Source organism: Vigna unguiculata, chromosome 5 (assembly GCF_037176805.1).
Source record: "Vigna unguiculata cultivar grain cowpea cultivar isolate G323 ecotype 2 chromosome 5, ASM3717680v1, whole genome shotgun sequence".
In the NCBI taxonomy this organism is placed as follows: Eukaryota; Viridiplantae; Streptophyta; class Magnoliopsida; order Fabales; family Fabaceae; genus Vigna; species Vigna unguiculata.
The window spans coordinates 37,735,413-37,754,972 of NC_140796.1; the positions used below are offsets into that span (position 1 = coordinate 37,735,413).

The 19,560-nt window shown below is 33.0% G+C and overlaps 1 long non-coding RNA gene across 3 annotated transcripts in view; it reads right to left on the reverse strand.

Moving 5' to 3' along the window:
• Positions 1 to 3,924: 3,924 nt before the first annotated feature.
• LOC146886393 (uncharacterized) overlaps positions 3,925 to 19,560 on the reverse strand; it is a 34,300-nt gene continuing 18,664 nt past the window's right edge. For 2 of the 3 annotated variants that reach the window (XR_014995353.1, XR_014995352.1), the window contains 2 exons: positions 18,156 to 18,254; positions 3,925 to 4,570 (listed from right to left, as the gene is read on the reverse strand). This is a non-coding gene — a long non-coding RNA (uncharacterized LOC146886393). The remainder of the gene's footprint in view (positions 4,571 to 18,155; positions 18,255 to 19,560) is intronic. The other variant, XR_014995351.1, reaches the window with a different exon arrangement.

Below are 19,560 nucleotides of genomic sequence, written 5' to 3' on the forward strand. Positions count from 1 at the left end.
AACCTCCCCGTTCATATCATCACATGTTCACTACCATCCATGAACCTACCCGCTCATGGCACAACATCTCCCGATCCAAGTATAGCACCATTGCTTAAAGCAACACACACACACACACACAAGACATAGTCTGCAGAAATTATCGCCTGACGTAGCCCCAAAGCGTCGTCAGGAAAACCAGTCCAGACCGCCTAGCGGAACCTCCTCACTGCCAGGCGCTAGACCTCTCCCAGACTCACTATTTTACAGTCACTGCCTGGCGGAGCACACCTTGCCGCCAGGCACCACGCGGTGCAGGGACCTCTGACACTAGTCCTATCGCCTGGCGCACATACCTGTGTCGCCAGGCACTATATCAGTAGCGAAATTCTACTGGTTTTAGCACCAAACACAGATCGGCTTACGTACCAAAGCCATCCCAACATTCCAGAAATACACTCATCAAATCAATGTTACTCTCTTGGTAATTTATAGCTTTCATATGGTTCGAGTGTCTATTATTCACAATGGTCAAGTCCCTTAATCAAGGCCTATGTTTTTACCAAGTATTTCCACATTTCATAATATCCCAATCAAACCTATGAGCTAGACCCCAGCCCAACACCTTGCAATTAAACAATTTATTACTCATGCTTCACAATAATACTAAAAATTTCCCCTCACTTACTTTCCACTTAAGTTGAACCATTCCTATGAATTCCATAACCTGCCACATTAAAATCTCCCAAGGTTTCCAATCTATAGTTTAATGAAATCTTAGCTTCCCAGCTCCTACCCCCCAATTACCATTATCCTTCATTCTGTTTTAGATTCTAGACCCATATTACCTACCACATACACCTAGTATGACCATAACTTCTTACGCTTTACATTTCTATATTTTGATTTATTACAACTTAAGCATACTATTCTCGTTCTTCCAAATTTCACATCACTGTCCAACACCCGAATTACCAAATCACGTACCAACAACTGATAGGTTGGAAAATTCTAGCTATCGCCTGGCGGCAACTCCTACGCCGCCAGGCGATGTACCAGAATTGGAGAAAATTCCCAGTTTCTTCACAACGCGAAATCTCTCGCTTCTTGCCTCCTCATTTTACCGCACACAAGGCCAAACTCGTTCACAATCCCAAAATTAAGAAGGTATAAGTAATGCCAGGACTCATAGACAATTATACACTAAATCAATTTCTCAGTTTCCCTATTCCAACCCTTCTAACAAATTTATAACCATTCACTCGCCCTTACCATACATTTCATTACACATCATATTCCCATTCAAATGATAACATTCATCATCACATACAAAGATTTAACCAAAAATATCCTAAAACCGCAAGGCTTCTACACCAAACAACATCAAACAGTCGCAAACAACATCACGCTGCCTGGCGGATATTCATCGTCGCCAGGCAGTCCCTCCCAAAAATCCAGAAACATGGGCAATAGAGATATGTCACTTAGCGGCATACCCGTGTCCGCCAAGCGGTTTCTGGGCAGAAACCCAGAAACTTACGAAAACAGCGTAAAAAGAGTGGAATTATCATGTATATAATCATGGCAAGATACAGTTCATCATATACAAATAAAACAAGAATAAACAGCTCCCCTTACCTGGACAATTCGTGCTCAAAACAAAACCCTTGCTTTGCTTCCCACACATTCTTCCTTTTGCCTCTAATAACCACCAAAATTCTCCTATTCCTTGCTCGCTTCCCGAACCAGAACTTCTCACAAACACTCTCTGCACCTTTCCAGTCTATTTTCCTCTCTTTCTCTCTTCTTTGCCTCTATTTTTAATCACTTTAATTAAAAAAACGAAAATAATGATGGTAAGGTTTATTAACCATTAATCCTCATTAACTAAATGGTTTTCCAGCCCTTAGGTTGCCTCTCAATTGGTTGCTAGGGTTCCTAGACCCTTTCATATCCATGCCAAAAAGGAAATTTGGCAATAAGGAAGTATAGTTTGGTTCTTAGCAAGGTTTGAGATCACACAACCACCTAATTACAAGGTCAATGCATAACCAAATTAACCAATACATGTTTTGTGTTAATTCCTAAAATTCTAGAACTATTCTCACGTCTCGCATTCAAATATATCAACAAAATAATGCACAAATTAAAATAAAACAAAATTGGCATAAATAGGACTTGAACTCAAGTCCTCTCACACAATCAAAGTACTCTCAACCACTTGAACTAATAGTTTTCCACATTATATTACTTCACATTAAATTCTTTAAAGGCTTCTACTACCCTCATTTATTAAATAATTATTTAATTAACTATGTAATTTTCTCAGGTCTTACATTGAGTATGCTAGAAGTGACAAATTTAGAAGACTCTAGTTGGAATGTGACTCAATCTTGGTTTGTCAAGCTTTCTCTCATCAAGAGGTTGTATCGTGGTCTATTGAAGATCATTGGAAGAAATGCGTAAATTTTTGTAATGGTATTGATTTGAAGGTGTCAAATATTTTCCGGGAAGGAAGTCATGGTGCAAATAAGTTAACATTAGGTCTATCTTCTAAACACATGTTTAAATGGTATACGATTATGCCACCTTTTATAAGTTTGGACTTTATCATAATATGTTTTTTCTTCCTATGTATAAAGCTAATTAGATTGTGTATAGTTTCATAGTTGGTTTGTATTTTGTTCATGGGTTTTGGTTTGGTCCCATGTGAGTTCTCTGTATCTTTTTTTTTATTATTATTTTTAATAAATTGTCATGTGATGATAAATGATAGATATAGCTTGGAGTATTAACATAGTTGAGATGTCGAGGATCATAATGATGCCTAACATGAGTTTTATAAAAATATGAGTGATTTTTGTGTTATATAACAATCATTGGAATTTTTAGTCTTGGCCTATCTAAACTTTCCACTTGTGACTTATCTACATACTCGAGGGAAAAATGTGAAATGATATTTTCATAGTTAGTATCTATTTGAATTTACCTGTTTAAAAACATTTCTAGAATTTATACTGGGGTGGTGGAATTAATACTTTGAATTGCATGTTTTCTTTTTAACATAGAGGATGAGGACCTTCCAAAGTAGAAGAGAACCTGACTTTTGTGAAATTAAAAACCTTACAATGCCTACATGATTATTTTAGCAAATATGATAAAGAATTTGATCTAGACCAAAGGTAACCTTGCTTAAACTTACCGAATAATCAATTTCCCTCTAAACACAAATTTCAAACGCATTTTATACGTTAAATCAAGCTTTAAAGAAGCACGAAGCCTTTGTGGATCTGTATGAATTTCTTTAGCATTGTATTTTATTCCATGTTAGTTACCCTTTGTTAAACTGGAATCGAACTCACTCCTTTTACTTTTGCATAATTATGGTGTACTTATATTATTTCATGGTTTTTATTCTATTGTGTATTTGACATTAGGAGTCCAATGTGACCATCCCAATGGATCATATATAGCTCTACTGCTAGCCAACATGCAGACTTTTCAAACACAACCTGATATATTTTGTAGTTGAAAATGGATGTATGTTCTAGCTTTACTTTATCATAGTTCACAATCTAAACTAAATTAGGAGTCCAAGTGACCATCTAAATGGAACATATATAGCTCTACTACTAGCCAACATGCAGACTCTTCAAACACAACCTGATATATTTTTGTAGTTGAAAATGTATGTATGCTCTAGCTTTACTTTATCACATTTGACAATCTAAACTATGTCTTTTTTATTTATCATTTTGAGGAATGGGGTATGGATGTGTCCTAATTTGAATGGAAAGGCAAAAGAACAAGCTTGAATTTCGGGAAACACTTGGTTAATTTCATATTTTCAGCAAAAGAACGCTTGGATTGATGTACCGACTTTTAAGAAGTGGCTCACTGAAGTCATTGAGCCCCATGTTTGCAAACGCAGAGATCATAAGGTTCTTTTGATCCTTGACAATGCTCATGATTACTCCATTGCATTGCAGCGAAATGGTATTTGTGTTGTCTTCTTCCCACCCAACGTCACTTCGTGGAAGCAACCTATGGATATGGGAATCATCGCAACATTAAAAAATAGGTACAAATATCTATTGCTTAAGGATATCGTTGTCTATCATGATAACCCTCAAACCTTGAAGGGTCAATTGACATTAGTTGCCTCAAAAATGAAATAAGGAGTTGAAGGAATTGTTTATCGATGCCCTCCACACTTATTTGGATGTTGCAAACTTGACAAATGTTGCTTGGAATGATACACCATCAGAGAGTCTGAAAAACTACTTCAAAAAGGCTGCTTCCAGGATGATGCTAATGTTGGTTGCGACAACGACGACACAATAGATGAAATAGTTCTTATGTTAAAGAACTATAGCATCTTGAATGATTCCAGCGACAATGATATTCGTTAAGAAACTAAAAAATGTCTGAATGATGATTGTGACAATTCCATGTTATTCAAAGACACTCTTATAGAAAAGATTGAGCAAGCTATGAATGAGGTTGTCTTACAAGAGTCTACTCTTGAATCCAATGATAATAAATTTGAATCTGGTTTCGATGAAGTTGAAGTTGACCAAAGTGATATTATCTGCAAATCATTAGAAAGTATTATCAACCTTGATGTGAATATGAACGAGTTGAAAATTTTTCCTTATTTATCATCGAATCAGTTAAATCAAGTTAAGGATGCACTCTTTACCTTTCGTCACATTTTATAGAATGGTCAATCGACAATCACACATGAACAAATAAAAAATAAGAGTCAATTGACTTTATGTAATATTTTCTAAAAATAAAGTCACAAAATTATTGATCCGAGAATTTTTCCTTTCCAAATATAGATTTATATTGGATGAAGACTTAAACATGTGCATACTTAAGCAAGTATGTATTGTAATTTATTAGTTAGATACTCTTACAAGTAACGAAGTTTATGTAATGATGCAGTCTTCAATTTGGAGACACTAATTCTTTGCATTCTACTCATAAACTAAGACAATAATTCTTTGTAATCTGCTCATAAACTATGGTTCACTTCGAATACATTTTTTTTTTCTTAAAATAAAAAGGCCTTCTTCCAAGTTAAGGACATGAAATGACGGACTTCTCCCTGCACCTCCAAGAAGTTCTTTTGCACAAGTATATGCATTAATTACATTAATATCCCTACCAACTAAAGTAGGTGATAATTAATTAGAAATTGATTGAACTTATGATATGTTTTAAATGTGAATTATTTAAAAAGTAGGGTGATATGTTTTTTTCAAATTTATTGTAATTTTTTTTTTCTTAATTATGTTTTTTTTTATAATTTTATTTTAATTATTTAGTTATTATTTTAATTATTTAGTTATTATTTTAATTATTATTTTACTAAATTATTATTTTATTTTATTTTACTAAATAATTAATTTAGTTTTAGGATTTTCTAAATAATTTTTAAAAACAATAGGTAAACAATTATCTGATGTCGACATCTTGGGTAGGAAAACATATGTTGTTTGCATTATTCATCGAATGTCCACCTTTGTAGCATGACAAACCAGATGTCGAAAAATTATCAGATATTAAATGTGAAGATTTATAATAGTAGAAAACTAAAAGATATTAAATAAAATATCGAATGTCGCCATAATATGTCAAATCGAATGTCTACATATGTAATGAATAACCACATATGGAATGTCCACATCAGACAAAAATTAAAAAATATTATTTCAGATGTGGACATTTGTGGGGGCAAATCATCGACCCTATGTTGGCATCTGGTATTGTATTACTTTTTGAATTTCAAATCCGGTAGCCATATGCCACATTTGGTATTCAGTTTTCAAAAACGTATTTCGCACATCTCCTTCAAACTTTTGCAGATCTAATTTCAAAAATTCAATTTAATTTAACAGGAAACTATGGATCTCATTTGAATTTCAAACATTCGAGTACTACTACATGGCAACTACGAATCTCATTTGAAAAAAAAATATTTTTCTTACTTCTTGTGCTGTTGAGAGAGATGGAGAAGATTGGTGTTGGAATGAGCTAAAGAGAGTGAAACAGTTGTAGCAATGCGTAAGAAAGGGAGACAACGGCGAAAGAGTGGAGGCAACTCTTTCTTTCAGCACTAGGGTAAAAAGTATTTGGGGGGTGGGGTTGCTGACCATCAAAAAATAACAATAAAGAGGTAATTTTTTCTAGTAGTTAAAAGGGGTAAAAGCTAAATGGTTATAATGGGTATTTAAAAATTATTTGGGGTGCAGAGAGAAGCCCGTGGAATGGAAGAGATCATATACGATGAAAAGAATGATACAACAAAGATGTATAGAATCTGGTAATATTGTCAATGCATGCCGATTGTTCCAACAATTTTTGGTTGATTGTTATACAATGGTTGAAGCACAACGGTTGTCTTTCATTAGAGCTAATCATAAGTTAATTCGTTGTGATATTGTTAATGGATTACAAGAGGATGTTAATAGAGGAGAGACATATCCTTCTTCAATTGGAAGACGTATTGTCTTGCCTGCTTCATTCACTGGTGGTACCAAATACATGTTCAACAATTGTTAAGATGCTATGGCCATTTGTACAAAAATTGGATATCCTGATTTGTTCATTACTATAACATGCAATGTGAATTGGAGTGAAATCAGAGAGTTTGTTTTGGCCAAAGGGTTATCCGCTTCAGACAGACCTGATATTGTATGTAGAGTCTTCAAAATGAAGCTTGATGAAATGATGACAGATTTTAAGAAGAATGATTTCTTTGGACAAACCACTGTAGGTATGCTTTGTATCAAATAATATACATTATATACATATTGATTAAATGAAATTGTTACAACTAATTTCATTCTTTTTTTGATATATCCAGGAATGTACACAATAGAATTCCAAAAAAGAGGATTACCTCATTCCTATATACTTTTGTGGTTGGATGGAGAAAACAAATTGAAAAATCCAGCTGATATTGATAAAGTAATATCAACTGAATTGCCCAATGCGGATTTGTACCCCAAATTGGAAAAAGTTGTTTCAAGTTACATGAAACATGGGCCATGCAGAACTACAAGATATAATTCTCCGTGCATGAAGGAAGATAGATGTTCTAAATTTTATCCAAAAAAAATCACATCTTCAACTTCAATTGATGAAGAAGGATATCCTTCCTACAAAAGACTTGATAATGGTAGATTTCTTGAGAAGAATGGAATTAAGCTTGAAAATAGAAGTGTTGTTCCTTACAATCCACCTCTTCTAATGAGGTATCAAGCTCATGTAAATTCAAAGCATTGCAACAAGACAAATTCAATCAAGTATTTGTTCAAATATGTCAACAAATGTCCTGACAGAGCTACTCTTAAAATAAGCAACAACTCTGCAGAATCTGACAAATCAATCATTATTGATGAGATTAAGAGGTATTACGATTGTAGGTATCTATCACCATCTGAAGTAGCTTGGCAAATATTTGCTTTTGACATCCATCACAGATGGCCTCCTGTTTAGAGATTAACATTCCATCTTCCTGGCCAACAATCAACTTTGTTTAAAGATGATGATGATGTTAATATGGTGTTCAACAGATACAAAAATGCTAACACAATGTTTCTTGCTCGGTTTGAGGCTAACAAAATTTATACAGAAGGAAAAGAATTGACTTATTCTGAATTTCCAAACAAATTTGTGTGATTTGCTAAAGAAAAAGAATGGAAGCCAAGAAAGGCTACAACATTGGTAGACTTACTTATATTTCTCCTGGTTCTGGAGACCTTTATTATTTGAGGATATTACTGACCATTCAAAAAGGTTGTATTGATTATGACAACATAAAGACCATTGATGGTAAATTTTATGAAACCTACCAAGAAGCTTGCTATGCTTTGGGATTGTTGGCTGACGACAAAGAATATATTGATGCAATCAAAGAAGCAAGCGAATTTGCTTCTGGCTATCAACTTAGAAGATTATTTGTCACTTTGTTGTCCATGAATATAATTTCTAAACCTGATGTAGTTTGGAATTCTATTTGGAGACTCTTATGTGATGGAATTTTGCACCAAAAAAGAAAGGAGATGAACGTACCAGGTATTGTATATTGTCATTTCTTTAAATGAATAGAAATATAATTTTTGATTCCATAAACTTTTTCATGCAGGTCTTCAAATTGAAGGTGCTGAATTACAGAAAATTAGTCTGCTTCAAATACAAGAAATGCTAATGTCAAATGGTAGATGTTTGAAAGATTATCCTTCATTCGCAACTTGATATTTCAGATCTACATACATTCCAGAATAGATTTATTGTTGATGAGCTGCAATATAATAAAGAAGACATGGCCAAAGAACATGACATTTTCTTTAAAGCACTCAATGATGAACAAGTACATGTGTATGAGGATATCATGACAACAATTCTTTCAGAAAAGGGAGGATTCTTCTTTTTATATGGCTATGGTGGTACAGGGAAAACTTTTATGTGGAAGACATTGTCAGCTGCTCTAAGAAGCAAGGGCATGATTGTTTTGAACGTAGCATCAAGTGGAATTGCTTCTTTACTACTTCCTGGTGGAAAAACAGCACATTCAACCTCTTGCATCCCACTGTTAATTAATGATGATTCAACTTGCAAAATGTAAGACCCGTGAAATTTAATTAATTAATTAAATAATTAATTAATAAATGCGGGTCGTGGAAGCCTTATGGCATTTAATAGTGGTTGATGTGACGTGGAGAATTGCTAGCTTAAATGGTTGAAAGTACTCAAATGTGTGAGAGGACTTGGGTTCAAGTCCTATGTATGCCAATTATGTGTTATTTCATTATTATTGTTTTAATAACATGATTGTGCATGTTAATCAAGAATATAATTTTTGAATTATATTAGTTGGCATGAAATATGATATGGGAAGGGTCAAAGGAAAACCCTAACTGAACTAGCAGCCAAGGGTGGCTGTAAAACAGCCATAATGGGACCATGAAGGGCAATTAACCACCAATTAAGTTGCATTTTTGTTTTGCATTATTGACCTAATTATAAAGCACCATTTAAAAGGTAAAATGAGAGTATTAGGAAAGGTTTTGGCAAGGCTGAAATTATACCCGGAAACCAAGCACGAATTCTGAGTGTGGTGAGGTTGAGTGAGCTTTGGGGGCTAAATTGAGAAGAGGCTAAGGAGGCACTTGGTGTAGGGAGAACTTCTAAATGGAAAAGCTTTAAGTGAAGGAAAAACCAGGTTAGGGGAGCTGAACCGCCTGGCGGCACATCCCTGACCGCCAGGCGACACATGGCTACAACCCAGATTTTCTGGGTTTTTGTTGAACTACCTAGCGGTGATGAAGAACCGCCAGGCGATACAAACCACTTTTGGCACGATTTTGGTGTTTTGCGTAATTTGAGATGATTCTGATCGAAGGGAGAGTTAGACTGAATCGTTCAGTGAGGATTTGATATTTAATATTATTGGGTTTCGAGTGATTTCAAGCTAAATTTAATGGAATAGTGGGAAGATGATGTTAAGGGAGTTCCTATTGTGTGTTTTATGTTGTTGTGATTTATTTTTATTGAATCGTGAAGCATGCGGGGTTGGGATGACAACTTACATGAAAATCAACGTTGAAATCGGGTTTCTGGAATTTTTTCAGAAACCGCCTGGCAGGTCGCACATGACCGCCAGGCGACACAAGTATCAGACCCAGTTTCTGGGTAGCAGCGATGAACCGCCTGGCGGTAGAGGATGAACCGATAGGCGGCACGAACACAGTTATACTATTTTTAGTCATTTTTGATATTTTTGGGGTGCTCGGGATGTGACCATGATTTTTTGGATGCTCGAGTATGAATTGTGATGCTTGCTAGATTATGCTTATACTGATTTCGTTGAAAGGCGTGACTTTTTGATTGAAAATTTGGTGGTGGGTTTATGTTGGAAATGGGATGGAATTCAGTTTGCTTGATGAATACTCAGGTTGAAGGAATAGATATTATTTCAAACTAATCAGAAATGTGGTTGTATAAGTATCTGCATAACATGGGTTGTAAGAATAATTGATAATTGTTTGGAATCATGAGATTGTTTTATCATATGTTTACGGGTTTTAAAAATATATGCTAGTGCATGTGTGATGGGTTGCTGAGTTCGTGAAATGTGTTGGGAAATGATGATCATGTTGTGGTTGGTGATGGTAAAGCATTGAATTGGTCATATATGAAAATGTTGAGATGTATGTATGAATAATGTTCAAATGAAAGTAGATGATCTTTGTATGATGGGTATATTAGAGTTTATTGCTACATGATAAAGTGTACGGGAATTGGGTGATTTTGGTTTGGTCAAAAAAAAAAGATAAAGATGATGAGCATGAAATAGAATGTGGCATTTAACTGGTGGAAAAATATGGATAGATATCTGAAAATGATATTGGTGTGATTTGGATTGCATGTACAATATTTGAGTCATCTAAGTATGAGATACATTACAAATGTTGTTGTTTAAATTTTGTGAAAAGTTGGTATGTTTATAAGATGAGAAAAATGTCAAATGGAGTGTGTAAAGTGTATATTTAGTTTGGTGAACAGGTCCAAATGCATGAAAGTTATGTTATTTAGGAGGATAGCTAAATACCATATAGGTTGAGTCAACTTTGAGAGATGTGTGTAACAGTGGTAGTTATTGATTGCATGACAAAGTGGTGTGAATGACAATACGGATTAGAATTGTGCCTGTTATGACATAATTGGGCGATACCTTGGTCTGTGGAATGTTTTGAGATCTGTTAAAGTGCCAACAACTAGTAGCAGAGTGCTACTGGTATAGCGCCTAGCGGCGTGAACGAGCCACCAGGCGGACGAAACACAATTCAGTGGCAGTGGTAGAGATGGCAAATAAACCCGTCCCCGTGGGTATTGCCCGAACCCGTCCCCGTTTTGACGGGGAATCCCCGCATTGATTGGGTATGGGTATGGGTATGGGGAATCCCCGACTTTTTCAGTTGGGTATGGGGATGGGTATGGGGATGTACATATACCCGCCATAATACCCGTCCCCGCCATATCTCCATTCTCGTTTAAATTATTAAAATATTCACAATTAATCAAGTAACCCCTATATATATATATTTTTTTTTCTATTTTTTATTTCTTTTAATTATTTCATTTGTCATGAAACTCATTCTCATCTCCAATATATTTTTTATCTTATCATAACCTTTATGTAATTATGTTAAAATGATGTATGTTAATTAAAAAAAAATTATGCCTCACATTTGAATATTTATATTATTTTTTAATATTTTTATTTATTATAAATTTTTCTTTCACATGAGAATGTTTATACTCTCAATTTAAGATAATATAAAAAAAATTCTTTACTTATTATTATTATTAATTTTTGTTTAATTTGAAGAACTCTTTTGTTTCATTAAAATAATTTTCGTTATTTTTCAACCATTAATTATATATGTTAATATTTGAAAAGTTTTCTTAATTCTCTAAGATATTTTTCGTCTTATCATACCTTAGTTATACATTTGATTTTCTTTGTGTGATTTTTTTCGATAGTCTCTCAAATTATTTCTAAAACACACATTTGTTAGTTTTTTAATATTTTTATTTATTTTTTTTATTTTCATCATGTAGAATAATATTTCGTTATATTCTATCTAATTATTTTTTATTTTATAACTCATTATTAATCATAATGTAATTTTTTCACTTTAAATTCTGTTTGAAGTGGTTAAAATTATATATATATATATATATATATATATATATATATATATATAATGATATTTAGGAATAGTATATGATAATTCACTACAAGAAAAACATGAAATGGTGACTGATTTAGTCAGTAACCCATATCAGTCACTATTTTTCGTCATTGGTGGTAGTAGTTGATTTATTGTCTGAATCAATGACTAAATTAGTGACCGATTCAATGATCGAATCTGTATTTGATTTAGTGACCAATTTAATTACTAATTTATATGTAATTTAATGACAAATTTTTTGGTCACTAATGATATTTCTATTTAATTTTAACCACTTCAAACATAATTTAATAATTAGTTCTGTAAGGTATTTTTCATTTTATCATACCTTAATTATACATTTCATTTCCTTTATGCGATTTCTTTCGATAGTCTCTCAAATTATTTCTAAAAAACACATTTGTTAGTCTTTTAATATTTTTATTTATTGTTTATTTTCATCATGTAGAATAATATTTCGATATATTCTATCTAATTATTTGTTATTTTATAACTCACTATTAATCATACTGTAATTTTTTCCACTTTAATTGTATAAATAACTTTTATTTACTACAATATAAAAATTTAATGTAATAGCTATGAATATTTTTTTGTCACTATCCAACATATATTGAAGTTCAAAAGATACAAAATCTATGTCAAAATTTTATTATTATGTTTATTATTTGTTCTTTGTGTCATTTTGATCAAGTGATGTATTATAACTTTTATTAGTGTATAAAAAAGAGATTCATTATAATTTAAAAAATTGAAGTAAACAAACATTTAAAATATATTTTAATTTGAATATTTGTTTTCCTTTTATTATTATGTTTATTATTTATTCTTTGTGTCATTTTGATCAAGTGATATATTATAACTTTTATTAGTGTATAAAAAAGATATTCATTAGAATTTAAAAAATTGAAGTAAACAAACATTTAAAATATATTTTAATTTAAATATTTGTTTTCCTTTTATATTTTTTTGAAATATTTTTTAATTTTATCAACTAAGTTCATCAATGTTGTAGTTTGCAAATTTAACAAATGTTTTGGTTCACATGAAATTTTATTTGGTATTCTAATATAAAATGTAAACAATTATAATTTATTTTAAGTATTTGGCATCGAAGAAAATCCTCCTAATATTGAATATTTCATAATATTATGTTTTCTTTACCGTAATTTTTTTTCTTTTATAAAAATTAATATTGAAGTAGTTAGAACACGGGTACGGGTATGGGTACGAGATTATACCCGTTACCCGGTGGGGATGGGGATGGGAAAAAAGTTTGATACCCGTTGGGTTTGGGTATGGGGATGGGGATGAATTTTTTATGCGGGGATGGGTATGGGATAGCGAAACCCGTCCCCGCCCCGCCCCGTTGCCATCCCTAGGCAGTGGCCACTGTTGACACGTGGTGCCTGACGGTAGGGAGGTTTCCGCCAGGCGGACTGGAACAACAGAGGGGCTGGAAAGAGCGCTTGGCGACGCGAGAAGGATGCGCTAGGCGGTGGCGACGAGTGGCGCCTAGCGGCATGGTGGAGTCTGCCCGACGATGACGATGCAGTGATGATGCTGTAGGCACGTGGCGCCTGGCAATGTGTGATGCCCGCCAGGCGGTCTGAACCTAGTGTGTGCCTGGCGACGTGAGACGCGCCAAGCGGTTTTGGTTCAATGATGGTGTGCGAGGAAAGGTTTCTACACAACTTTAGGTGATGTTCATGATGCGAGGCTTTGGCTGGGGTCCACTTACGAGTGTAACCCATATTGGAGTAACACGTGACCACTCTAGGTTGTAGCCTGGTGGTTTAGGAAGTCCAGTGGAGTGTGCGAGTTGTGACTCGTACGGCGAGGTTCGGATGATTGCCTTCTTCAGAGTATTCTGATAGAGTTTTGGTAGTTTGGAACAACTACAAACTTTATGTTTGTTTCGGGGAGCTCCACTTGGTGTCACAGTGAGATGCTGTGGCAAGGTTATTCCCACGTGTGGACTATCAGGTGGTGGCCTGTAGTCGGAGGGGCGAGTAGACACTCGTGCAGCAAAGATCAATCATCATTCTCACCTAAAGGGTATAGAAATGATAGACGTCTAAATGTAAGTGCTGGAAGTGGAGAATAAAGGAAAAAGGGAGAAGAATACTAACCCGGGGTTTTAATGTTACGACGTTGTAATTAATATTATATTTGTTTGGTTTTATTTAAATGAGCTCACCCTATCTGTGTGTGTGGCGATGATCATGTAACTTGTTACATGGGAGCAGATGCTAATGCAGGTAAGCAGGTGGATACGTAGAGACGGAGTGGGGATCACGACGGGATTATTATTTCAGTTTTATTATGATTTTCTTTTGTAATTTTTATGGTTTGGTTTTGTAATAACTGAATAGTACGATTTTAATTACTACGAAAGCGATGTTGAACTTTTAATTTTCCCGCGTTTTTGGGAAATTACGAGAATAAATGCGATGTTTTATAAATCCTATTTCTTATTTATTTTTAAATAGTAATTTTCGGCTAGGACGTTACACAAAATACCTCAAGGTAGTCTACGTACTAAACTTTTGATGGCAATCAATCTGATTATCTGGGATGAAGCCCCAATGATGAATAGAATGTGCTTTGAGGCATTTGATAGAACACTAAGAGATATTATGAAAAATGTTGATGATGCCAATAATGCAAAACCCTTTGGTGGTAAAGCCGTGGTGTTGGGAGGTGACTTCAGGCAAATTTTACCTGTTATCAAGAAAGGATCTAGGTTTGATATCATCAAAGCGGCAATCAATTATTCTGAGTTATGGAAGTGTTGTAAAGTGCTCAAACTATCAAAGAACATGAGATTAAGTACTACAACAGATACTCAAACAGCAAATGATATAAAAGAATTTGCTGATTGGATATTGAAGATTGGAGATGAAGACATGGACTTAAATGAGAATGGTGAGTGCATGGTTGAGATTCCAAAACAGGTGCTCATTGAAAATATAGAGTTACCTTTAATGTCATTGGTTGAATTTGTCTATCCTAAATTTGTGGTTAACATGATGAAGCCTGGTTATTTTGATGATGGAGCAATCTTGTGCCTAACAAATGATTCTATAGAGGAAGTCAATGAATTCACGTTGTCTTTATTAGGTGGTAAAGAGGTCACTTATTTAAGTTCTGATACACCTTGCCAATCTGATGTACAAGATGAAGTACAATCTGAATGGTTTACATATGAATTCTTAAATGATATCAAATGTTCAGGGATACCAAATCATAAACTGAAGTTGAAAACAGGTGTCCCAATCATGCTGTTGAGAAATATTGATCAAGCAAAAGGTCTTTGCAATGGCACAAGATTGCAAGTTAACCATTTAGGAAAAAATGTATTCTCTACAACTGTAATTACTGGAAAAAATATTGGTGATAGAATTTTTATACCAAGAATGGATTTAGTTCCATTTCATTCAGGATTGCCTTTCAAATTTCAAAGAAGACAGTTTTCGATATCCTTATGCTTTGCCATGACGATTAACAAAAGTCAAGGACAAACGCTTTCTAGAGTCGGACTTTATCTTCCACGCCCTATATTCACACATGGCCAGCTATATGTTGCTATTTCTAGAGTAAAAACCAAAAGAGGATTGAAAATACTTATACTAGATGAAGATGGAAATGTCACGAACACAACGAAAAACGTTGTGTACAAAGAAATTTTTGAAACTCTTTGACAAATAAGAGATTATAGGTATGTAATTTAGTATTTTTCATTTCGAATTTAACTTATTAGTTTGTAAAAACATACATGAACTTATTTATCTTTTTGCTTCTTCTTCAATTGTTATCTTTCAAAGTATTGCATGTTTTGTTCTCCATTGGGGGAAAATCATTGTCTTTTAAAGAAATCATATTTTCAGCATAGCTTAACATTTCTGTCAGTAATCTTTTTGTGTGTTTGTTGTTGCAGATAAAGAAATAGACAACCAAAGACAAAATGAAATACAACAACAATGCTTCTCAAAGCAACAACAGTATATTTTTTATTATGTTCTTAATTCATTTCTACACTTGACAATTTTTTTAAGACATCATATTTTCATATATAAATTATTGCATAGTACTCATTGTTCATTGTCATTACAAACAAATAAAATCTAAAAAAACCGGTGCGTTGCACGGATAAAAAACTAGTTTAAAAATTATTTCGGGTGCTGAAAGAAAACCATGGAATGGAAGAGATCATATATGATGAAAAGAATGATATAGAAATCCCCATTATCATTCACCCTAAATTTCAGTCAATTACATTGGATATATTTGTCCATGCTTCACAGTTTTAGTTTGTTAGTGACATCGTGATCAATCAATTCCATGAAGTTATTTAGCATGAATTGATTTTTAGAAATTGATTATGGAGATTGTTTAAAGTGAAACCAACTATGCAGTTAATAAAAAAAGTTATTGATTTGATTTATTTTTTGTATTTTACTACACATTGCAAACTCTCTCAAAATTGTATTTTATTTGAGTCTTTTATTTGTAACGCTTTTCACAAATTGATGTCAATTCGAAGGGGACACGCTAGAAAGAATCAAGTTGGAGAAATTTGGATATAAGTCATAAGTTTATTCATACAAAAGGTTTGAGGATACCACTAAACAAAAACCATAACTCAATGAATTCGTATGTTTCATCTCTTATTTTTAATTTTAAATGTTGAAATTATTTTGATAGTAAATATTTGACTAATATCTTTAATTTAAATTAATTTTTATAAAACCCTTTTACTTTAAAATATATTTTATATAATGTTAAAATATTTATTTATTTGTTGTTTAAATTTAAAAAGTTAAGATTCAAACATTGTTAATATTTTATATTATGATATATTTTACTTTATAAATGTACTATACTTTGGCATATTTAGATAATTACACGGCCAAAACCGCCTAGGTATAGTCCCACAAATAGAAACAGTATATGGGTAATCGGTTAAACAAGTTCACATAGCGGTCCAAGCTGCCTACTATAAAGTATCATGTTGAATATAAGGCTGTTAACTTCAAATTTAAGCCTCTCACATACTCTCAGAACTTGGGCTCAGCCCAGACCCATAGGGAATCTGGGTATTGGCCCAAAATGACTCAAAAAAAGGCCTAGCCCACAAGAAGGGGCAGACACATTTAATGATTCTATAAATACGAGTGGACCCCAACAATTAAAGGTATGCTTTCATTAATTCTCTAATATAAGATTTGACTTTTACGAGCTTTTTGTTGACTTGATCGTCAGAGCCCCTTCCGCAGTTAACCCCTTAAGGGTCCAAACCGCCTATGTTAGGAGATGACATGTACAAGTCGAGAAGGAGCCAGCTCGAAAGGTCAAGGATTGAGGTAAGACATTACTTATGTTCCCTAATATATCTTATTTGTATTCGCAAGAACAATAAATACAAAGAGAGTATATAAATGCAAAATGAAATGTTAATATTTTTTGTTATATATTTTAAATTTTCAAAATGTTAAAAATGTCAATATGACAATTCTTCTAATTCATCTATTTATGTACCAATAGCCAAGTCCTCTCTTGAAATATAATCTGCAAGCTCCTAATTTGTTTGGAAAAGCTGAATTGCATCATGTTTTTCTTCAATTACTCTACACGACTCGCTCACTTCCTAAATGATGGGTTATATGTATTTTTTCACATATGTGTTATGGTTATAGTTATATAGAGATTGTGGTTCTATATGGTTATATGACATTAGTCTTACACATATAAGACATTTGACACCACTTTTAACTGGTTATGCAGTCAGTCCTTTAGTGACCCTTTTTTTGTGTTATGGTTATGCGGTCAATCACTCCGAACCATCAACTTTGATACCACTGATGGGTTATATATTCTTTCATATGTTTTGGTTATATATTGGTTATGGTTATAGTCATTGAGAGATTGTGGTTCCATATGGTTATATGACATTAGTCTTACACATATAAGGTATTTGACACCACTTTAACACTAAAACCTTATGGCAATGATGTTATGGGTCTTTATTCTTATATAGTGTTTAACTTTGTCTATTCTATCCAATGTGGAACTTTGACTCACACTTGGACTATTCCCAACAATCTTCCAATAATTAAGCCTATAGCTAAAAGAGACATGGAGATTAAAATTAAAATTACTACAAATACACAAAATATACATTATGTGTATACACTTTTATATATGTGAATTATGTAATATGTAATACATAATATGTAATACACAAGGTGGTGGCTGTTATCCCCATATGACAAAGGTTAATTGAAATGTGAATTATGCTCATTTTGATAATGATATAATGATATGAACAATGGTGTATGTATGGTTGTGTTAGAGTGAAACTAAACTAAAATAATATTAATAATAATCAAGATAATGTCTCACCTTCCATCCTAAACAACAGAGCCGAATTGGGTCCAAAAGGCTTCTTCCACAAATCACACAAATGTGAGCAAAGCCTTTCTCTGCTTCTTCAGTTGAGGCCTATTGTTCATAAATAAAACTCTAGCACTATTAACATACTTTGCATCCCCAACACCACCTAAATTTCTGACACTTTTCCCACATATCATGATACAAAAATCACCTTTTACCTTATCAATAATGATGTTAAAATGGACAATAATCCGTGAGTCAATCTAACTCACTATTGGTTTGAGTAAGGTTAGGCTGAAAAAAATTTATTTGATTTTTTAAAATAAGTTGAATTAAAGTGATTTACAGTGTATTTGGTTTCACGTATGTGTAATTAGTTTTTCAATCTAAAATCATGATTTGTTTGATTTTAAAATTGATTTTGAACTAAAAAGTTCACATTAAAAGAGAAGATAATATTATCAGCTTCTGCATCCAACAATCAATTACTCCAAAATTAATTTTTCAACACCCTCTAAAACACACTCTTAATTAATCCATAGAATAAACAGATTTGAGCTCGATTAAAGGTAGGTTGCAGGTCAACTATCCAAAACCAACACTATTATTTTTTTTACAATTTTTTAATTTCTTTTTATTATAATATTTATTACTTTTAATTATATAGGTTCACAATTTGATATGTTTAAATATTAAAATATTGTTCAATAATATTTAAATAGTTTGAATGTTTAATTTATTTATTTGTCAAATTAAATACATTAATATTTTAATCTCTAACAATTATCTTTATAAAAATATTTCAAGAATCAAGTGAATATTTTGATTCCACTATTATCAAAAATAAATTGTGTCAAATTACTTTTATTATAGTACAATAAATATATAAAATAAATTACAAAAACAAAAATATTTGTAAATAAATCAACTCACTTATCTACCGATTCGTAATACCAAATTTTAAAATTTCCTATTCACCGAAATGTGAAGCGGATTGAACTAACGACTTTTTAGCACAACCCTGAGTCAACTCGTATAGTTAACTCACTTAAAAAGTGCTCCGAGAACAATCGGAACAACACATAAGTTTGAAAGACCTTTGACTTTGACAGAAACACAGGTGGCAATGAGAAATTAAATAAATGTAATTAAATAAGCGACAAAAGAGGAAACTCCCAGAAAGAACAGCCTTAGATCCATTTTGAAAGGCATTCACAACCCAAGGAGTCATTGTTATCAAAGCCATGAATGGTTTGAAGTCAATAACAATTAACAAGCTCAAAAATCCTTTTGCAACCTAAATAAAATACAAATTACTAGATACGATGCCACTCCATCATGTTGAAAAGAGACATAGATGTGATGCGCAACATGAAATGAAAATGAGATTGCTTCTTTCAAGTTAAAGGAATTA